Source organism: Oncorhynchus gorbuscha, unplaced genomic scaffold (assembly GCF_021184085.1).
Source record: "Oncorhynchus gorbuscha isolate QuinsamMale2020 ecotype Even-year unplaced genomic scaffold, OgorEven_v1.0 Un_scaffold_12484, whole genome shotgun sequence".
NCBI classification, from domain to species: Eukaryota; Metazoa; Chordata; class Actinopteri; order Salmoniformes; family Salmonidae; genus Oncorhynchus; species Oncorhynchus gorbuscha.
This window is the reverse complement of record NW_025754831.1, coordinates 1-8540: the sequence shown is the minus strand read 5'-3', so window position 1 is coordinate 8540 and position 8540 is coordinate 1. Positions and strand designations below refer to the sequence as shown.

The 8540-nt window shown below is 45.3% G+C and overlaps 1 pseudogene; it reads left to right on the top strand.

Moving 5' to 3' along the window:
* The first annotated feature begins 5 nt into the window (after nt 1–5).
* Nucleotides 6–7188, top strand: LOC124030536 (annotated as a pseudogene).
* Nucleotides 7189–8540: the final 1352 nt, after the last annotated feature.

Here is an 8540-nt window from a genome sequence, read left to right as displayed (position 1 = left end):
CTTAGGCTCTGGATGAGGAGTATCTGAAAGTTGATGCCCAGTTTGGAGGAGTCGACCAGAGGAAGATCTTCACCTTGGCTGAGAAGGTACCCTGAACCTTCTGACCTGTTCATCAACAAGCACTGTCCTCTTGTAGAGAGAGATGTTTTTTACCTTCACTTAATTCATTGGTCAACTGGGAAATAAGTTTTGCATAATGTATGAATTCTGAAAATATACCTCCCTCCTTCCCTCGATCTCTTTCTCTCTCCATCTCTTCCTTCCCTCGATCTCTTTCTCTCTCCATCTCTTCCTTCCCTCGATCTCTCTCTCTCTCCATCTCTTCCTTCCCTCGATCTCTCTCTCTCTCCATCTCTTCCTTCCCTCGATCTCTCTCTCTCTCCATCTCTTCCTTCCCTCGATCTCTCTCTCTCTCCATCTCTTCCTTCCCTCGATCTCTCTCTCTCTCCATCTCTTCCTTCCCTCGATCTCTTTCTCTCTCCATCTCTTCCTTCCCTCGATCTCTCTCTCCCTCCATCTCTTCCTTCCCTCGATCTCTCTCTCTCTCCATCTCTTCCTTCCCTCGATCTCTCTCTCTCTCCATCTCTTCCTTCCCTCCATCTCTCTCTCCCTCCATCTCTTCCTTCCCTCAATCTCTCTCTCTCCCTCCTCCCTCCAGTACCTGCCCTCTCTGGGCTATGCTAAGCGGTCCCATCTGATGAACCCAATGGTACCAGGACTGACTGGAGCTAAGATGAGTTCTTCAGAGGAGGTGAGTAATCACAATCCTTTAATGTTTATAATTCATCCATCCCTTCCTCTTCTTTTGGAGGTAATATATTGTTTTAACCGATCCAAAACTAACACAGCCTGTGGGTTGTATTTATTACCACAAACAGTAGCAAAGTATTTTGCAACAGAAAATGAACATTTCTTATTGGACAAGTTCAGGTGGGGCTTTATCCCTTTTGTTCGTTTTCTTTCCGGTTGGCTCATAATGAACATGGCCCTGTGTGTTTCCTGTTGACCTTGTAGGAGTCTAGATTATCTCCTGGACAGGAAGAAGATGCACAGCATGAAGGCTTTCTGTGAGCCGGGCAACATTGAGAACAACGGAGTCCTGGGTTTGTTAAACATGTCCTCTTCCCACTGTAGGGGAGGGAGATCCCCTCGCGTTTCCTCTCTCTCTCTTGTTCTGTCCCTTCTCTCTTCCTGTTCTCTATCCTCCTCCTCTCTCTCCAGCCTGGTGTCCTTCCTCCTCTCTCCTGTTTCTGTCCTCTTTCCTCCTCTCTCTCCCCAGTCTTGTCCTCCTCCTCCTCTCTCCTGTTCTGTCCTTTCTTCTCCTCTCTCCTGTTCTGTCCTCTTCCTCCTCTCTCCTGTTCTGTCCTCTTCCTCCTCTCTCTGTTCTGTCCTCTTCCTCCTGTCATCTTCCTTCCTTCTCCTCCTCTCCTGTCTGTCCTCCTCCTCCTCTCTCCTGTTCTGTCCTCTTCCTCCTCTATCCTGTTCTGTCCTCTTCTCCTCTATCCTGTTCTGTCCTTCTTCCTCCTCTATCCTGTTCTGTTTCCTCCTCTCTTGTTTCCCTCTTCCTCCTCCTCCCTGTCGCCCTTCCTGTTCCAGGCACCACTAGAGTCAGCATGTCTGTGTTGCTGCTCTCTTTCAGAGTTCTCCATCAAAAGAGACCCCAAGTTCGGAGGGAGACAAAAACCTACACAGACTTTGAGGAAGCGGGAGAAAGAATTTGGCTAAGAGGCATGACGTATATGTTGCAATGGACCACTGCTGTTGGCCCATCACATTGGTTTGACCTCTAACTCTGCCGCCTAGCTGATCCATCCTGGTGACCTGAAGGCGGGCGGAGGCGGCTCTTCTAACAAGCTGCTCGACCCAATCAGGAAGAAGTTTGAGTCTCCAGAGCCCGTAAACTCTCCAACACGGTCTATCCAGAGCCATCAAAGAACAGTGCTAGTAGAACCTCCTGACCCTTGACCCTGTGTGTCTCTGTCCCCCTGTCAGAGGGAGCAGGGAAGGGGAACCCTAAAGCAGACCTATAGGAGACTGTTCCTCCTGACCCTGACCCTGTGTGTCTCTGTGTCCCCTGTCAGAGGAGCAGGGAAGGGGAACCCTAAAGTAGACCTGTAGGGACTGTTCTCCTGACCCTTGACCCTGTGTGTCTCTGTGTCCCCTGTCAGAGGGGAGCAGGGAAGGGGAACCCTAAAGTAGACCTAGGAGACTGTTTCCTCCTGACCCTTGACTGTGTCCCCCTGTCAGAGGGAGCAGGGAAGGGGAACCCTAGACCTATAGGAGACTGTTCCTCCTGACCCTTGACCCTGTGTGTCTCTGTCCCCTGTCAGAGGGAGCAGGGAAGGGAACCCTAAAGTAGACCTATAGGAGACTGTTCCTCCTGACCCTTGACCCTGTGTGTCTCTGTCCCCCTGTCAGAGGGAGCAGGGAAGGGGAACCCTAAAGTAGACCTGTAGGAGACTGTTCCTCCTGACCCTTGACCCTGTGTGTCTCTGTGTCCCCCTGTCAGAGGGAGCAGGGAAGGGAACCCTAAAGTAGACCTATAGGAGACTGTTCCTCCTGACCCTTGACCCTGTGTGTCTCTGTCCCCTGTCAGAGGGAGCAGGGAAGGGAACCCTAAAGTAGACCTATAGGAGACTGTTCCTCCTGACCCTTGACCCTGGTCTCTGTGTCCCCCTGTCAGAGGGCAGGGAAGGGGAACCCTAAAAAGTAGACCTATAGGAGACTGTTCCTCCTGACCCTTGACCCTGTGTCTCTGTGTCCCCCTGTCAGAGGGAGCAGGGAAGGGGAACCCTAAAGTAGACCTATAGGAGACTGTTCCTCCTGACCCTTGACCCTGTGTGTCTCTGTGTCCCCCTGTCAGAGGGAGCAGGGAAGGGGAACCCTAAAGTAGACCTATAGGAGACTGTTCCTCCTGACCCCTTGACCCTGTGTCTCTGTGTCCCCCTGTCAGAGGGAGCAGGGAAGGGGAACCCTAAAGTAGACCTATAGGAGACTGTTCCTCCTGACCCTTGACCCTGTGTGTCTCTGTGTCCCCCTGTCAGAGGGAGCAGGGAAGGGAACCCTAAAGTAGACCTATAGGAGACTGTTCCTCCTGACCCTGACCCTGTGTGTCTCAGGTCCCCCTGTCAGAGGGGAGCAGGAAGGGGAACCCTAAAGTAGACCTATAGGAGACTGTTCCTCCTGACCCTTGACCCTGTGTGTCTCTGTGTCCCCCTGTCAGAGGGAGCAGGGAAGGGGGAACCTAAAGTAGACCTATAGGAGACTGTTCCTCATGACCATTACCCTGTGTCTCTTAGTCCCCCTGTCAGAGGGAGCAGGGAAGGGGTTTATAGATTCATAGGAGACTGTTCCTCCTGACCCTTGACCCTGTGTCTTATGTCCCATTCAGGGGAGCAGGGAAGGGGAACCCTGGGAAGTAGACCTATAGGAGACTGTTCCTCCTGACCTTGACCCTGTGTGTCTCTGTCCCCTGTCAGAGGGGAGCAGGGAAGGGGAACCTAAAGTAGCAGATGAGGATGAGCTGGTTCCCTCCAGACTGGACATCAGGGTGGGCAAGGTCATCAGTGTGGAGAAGGTATTTATTCACTCATTAGTTTATTCATTTATTCATTAGTTTATTCATTTATTCATTAGTTTATTCATTCATTCATTAGTTTATTCATTTATTCATTAGTTTATTCATTTATTCATTAGTTTATTCATTCATTCATTAGTTTATTCATTCATTCATTAGTTTATTCATTCATTCATTAGTTTATTCATTCATTCATTAGTTTATTCATTCATTCATTAGTTTATTCATTCATTCATTAGTTTATTCATTAGTTTATTCATTCATTCACAGTTTATTCATTAGTTTATTCAGTTTATTCATTAGGGTTTGTTTGGTTTATTCATTCATTAGTTTGATCATTCATTAAACAGCTTATCTGTCATTCGCTGCTTGCTCTTTTATTCATTTATTCATTCATTAGTTTATTCATTTATTCATTCATTAGTTTATTCATTCATTCATTAGTTTATTCATTAGTTTATTAGTTTACTTATTCATTCATTCATTAGTTTATTCATTTATTCATTAGCTTAGAGTATTGTCCATTCATTCATTAGTTTATTCATTAGTTTATTCATTAGTTTATTCATTTATTCATTAGTTTATTTATTCATTTATTCATTAGTTCATTCATTCACTCATTTATCCTTATTTAAACTTGGAAGACTCTGTTTTCCCCCATCAGAGAGCAAAAGAGAGGAGAAATTACTGATTTTAGATCCCATCTTTGATCAGAATAGGCACGGGGATTTGGGATCTGTGCAAATCATCTCTAATTTCTTTCCTTCTTTCTCTTCACTGATTGGTCTTTCTTCTCTGCCTGTCTCGCCTCCCTCAGCATCCGGATGCTGACTGCTTTACCTGGGAGAAGATAGACGTCGGAGAGGCTGGAGCCAAGGACGGTGGGGTGAGCCGGCTCAGGCTGGCCGCGTTTCCCTGTGAGGACTTGGACAGGCTGGGTGGGTGTTATGCAACCTGAAGCCCCAGAAGATGAGGGGGTGGAGTCCTGGGCCATGCTGCTCTGTGCCTCCATGTGAGTCTTTCCCCTCCTTTTCTCCTCCTCTTCCTGCCTTCCTATGTACCGGTACTCCTTCCTTTGTCTTTTCTCCTGTCCCCTGCTTCTCTCTCTCTTCTTGTTCCTCCTCTTCCTGTTCCTTTCTCTGTTCCTCTCTCTCTCTGTTCCTTCTTCTCCTCTCTGTTCCTCTCTTTGTTCTTCTTTTTTCTGTTCCTTCTTTCTTTGTTCTTCTCTTTCTCTCTGTTCCTCTCTCCTCTGTTCCTCTCTTCTCTGTTCCTCTCTCTCTCTTCTCTGTTCCTCTCTCTCTTCTGTTCCTCTCTCTCTTCTCTGTTCCCTCTCTTCTCCTCTCTCTATTCCTCTCTGTTCTCTCTCTTCTGTTCCTCTCTCTTTCTCTGTTCTCTTTTCTTCTTTTCCTCTCTCTCTTTCTGTCTCCTCCTCTCTGTTCCTCTCTTCTCCTCTCTCTCTCTCTCTGTTTCTCTTTCTCTCTCTCTCTGTTCCTTTTCTCTCTTCTTTCTCTTCTCTCTCTCCTCTCTCTCTGTTCCTCTTCTCCTCTCTCTCTCTCTGTTCCCTTCTTCTCTCTCTGTCTCTCTGTTCCTCTCTTCTCCTCTCTCTCTCTCTCTGTTCCTCTCTATATATATATATCTATTTCTCTGTTCCTCTTCTTCTTTCTCTCTCTGTTATATCTATCCTCTCTCTCTCTGTTCCTATCTTCCTTTTCTCTCTCTTCTCTGTATCTCCTATTTCTATCTTTATCCTCTCTCTCTGTTTCTCTCTTCTCTCTCTTCTCTCTCTGTTTCTCTCTTCTCTCTGTTTCTCTCTTCTCTCTGTTTCTCTCTTCTCTCTCTCTCCTCTCTCTCTCTCTCTCTCCTCTCTCTCTGTTTCTCTCTTCTCTCTCTCCTCTCTCTTCTCTCTCTCCTCTCTCTCTCTCCTCTCTCTTCTCTCTCTCTCTCTCTCTCTCTCTCCTCTCTCTCTCCTCTCTCTCTCCTCTCTCTCTCCTCTCTCTCTCCTCTCTCTCTTCTCTCTCTTCTCTCTCTCTCCTCTCTCTCCTCTCTCTCCTCTCTCTCTGTTTCTCTCTTCTCTCTCTCCTCTCTCTTCTCTCTCTCCTCTCTCTCTCTCTCTCTCTCTCTCTCTCTCCTCTCTCTTCTCTCTCTCCTCTCTCTCTCTCTCTCTCCTCTCTCTCTCCTCTCTCTCTCCTCTCTCTCCTCTCTCTCCTCTCTCTCCTCTCTCTCTCTCTCTCTCTCTCTCTCTGTTTCTCTCTTCTCTCTCTCCTCTCTCTTCTCTCTCTCTGTTTCTCTCTTCTCTCTCTCTCCTCTCTCTCTCTCTGTTTCTCTCTTCTCCTCTCTCTCTGTGTGTGTGTATCACCGGACACAGCCCACCCATTTCCTCATCCATCACTTCCTGACTTCTGACTCTCTTATCTCTGATTGGCTGTTAACCCAGTGAGGGGGATCCCAGAAGAGTGGAGCCTCTTGACCCCCCTGAGGGGTCGTCACCCGGGGAACGGGTGTTCGTTGAGGAGTGCGAGACGGGCAAGCCAGACGACAAACTAAACCCAAAGAAAAAGCTGTGGGAGAAACTACAGGTATGTCTGAATGACCCCTAGCCTGTTTTCTCTTAAAATGACAGACCAATAAATGACTGAATGTTATTTCAGCTAGTTGGATTGCAGTTCATTTCGCTGATCTGTTCCACTTGTTTCCAACGCCTAACGCTGCTATATTTTGCTACTTGCTAGTGAACGTCCATTTCAGAGTATATTAGATGTCTCTCTCTCTCTCTCCAGGTGGACCTGAAGGTGTCAGGACAGTGTGTAGCCCAGTGGCAGGACAAACACCTGATGACCAAACTGGGACACATCACCTGTAAAACACTGAAAGGAGGCAACATCAGCTAAGAGACACACTGTCAATCAACACACGTCACCACGGCAACGTCACTCACACTGTCAATCAACACACGTCACCACGGCAACGTCACTCACCCTGTCAATCCCTTGATGCGCTCTCTACTTGCCCAGCTTACCCTTCCCCAGAGAACCTCAACACACGTCACCACGGCAACGTCACTCACACTGTCAATCAACACACGTCACCACGGCAACGGCACACTGCCCCGGCCGGAGAACTGATCATTCATATTAATAATAATACCTTGATCTGGGTTTAAATAAAACGGTCTTATTTACTATCGATATCTCTGCTGCGTTTTCCCCTCCTGATGGTTAAGTAATCGTATGGCTCTGTAATCCTTGAGAAGTTAATGTCCATATCTCCGTCTGGTGCCCTCTGGTTTTAAAAACATTGTTTCATGTGGTCTGGGGAAATTATTTGAGTAAAATATGGAACGACGTTGGTCGTGACCTATTAACCTAGAGAGAACACGTCAGCAAGCCATCAACAGTCTCTACTGTCCACAACCATGTCTTCGATCATCCACCTCGGACCTTATCCTTTAGTGCAGAGATCCATTGCGTTGGTATGAGAATGCTAGTGGGATGTGATAACGGTTGAATTGGGCAGGTTATACCGGTCCTTTCCTGTGGAAACGCTGCCATTACTCTTATGTCATCATCCATCATCATCATCATCTGGAAAATGAAATAAACCTGTTGAATTCAGCGGTTGTCTTCCTTCTGCAGTGTCCTCTGGACTGAGACGTCACCTCCAGTCATGGCCAGACCGTGCCAAAGAGCTGCCCGTCAAACCCATGTGTTGTGAGATGTGAAATCTGATGCTGTGAACACATTTTTTGTGTTGACAGTGAAAGCTCAAACCAAGTGTATAAGGGGAGGGTTGCTTAGTATGAATTTACATCCTGCCTGAATGATGATAGGTAAAAAAAAACAGTTCTATATCACTTAAACCAGTTCTATATCACTTAAACCAGTTTTATATCACTTAAACCAGTTCTATATCACTTAAACCAGTTTTATATCACTTAAACCAGTTCTATATCACTTAAACCAGTTTTATATCACTTAAACCAGTTCTATATCATTTAAACCAGGTCTATATCATTTAAACCAGTTCTATATCACTTAAACCAGTTCTATATCATTTAAACCAGGTCTATATCACTTAAACCAGGTCTATATCACTTAAACCAGGTCTATATCACTTAAACCAGGTCTATATCACTTAAACCAGGTCTATATCACTTAAACCAGGTCTATAACCAGGTCTATATCACTTAAACCAGGTCTATATCACTTAAACCAGGTCTATATCACTTAAACCAGTTCTATATCATTTAAACCAGTTCTATATCACTTAAACCAGTTCTATATCACTTAAATCATTTAAACCCGTTCTATATCACCTTAAACCAGTTCTATATCACTTAAACCAGGTCTATATCACTTAAATAATTTAAACCAGTTCTATATCACTTAAACCACTTAAACCAGTTCTATATCACTTAAACCAGTTCTATATCACTTAAATAATTTAAACCAGTTCTATATCACTTAAACCAGTTCTATATGACTTAAACCAGTTCTATATGACTTAAACCAGTTCTATATCACTTAAACCAGTTCTATATCACTTAAATAATTTAAACCAGTTCTATATCACTTAAACCAGTTCTATATATATATATGCCATTTAGCAGACGCTTTTATCCAAAGCGACTTACAGTCATGTGTGCATACATTATACGTATGGGTGGTCCCGGGGATCGAACCCACTACCCTGGCGTTACAAGCGCCATGCTCTACCAACTGAGCTACAGAAGGACCACTTAAACCAGTTCTATATCACCTAAAACCAGTTCTATATCACTTAAATAATTTAAACCAGTTCTATATCACTTAAACCAGTTCTATATCACTTAAATCATTTAAACCCGTTCTATATCACTTAAACCAGTTCTATATCACCTAAAACCAGTTCTATATCACTTAAACCAGGTCTATATCACTTAAATAATTTAAACCAGTTCTATATCACTTAAACCAGTTCTATATCA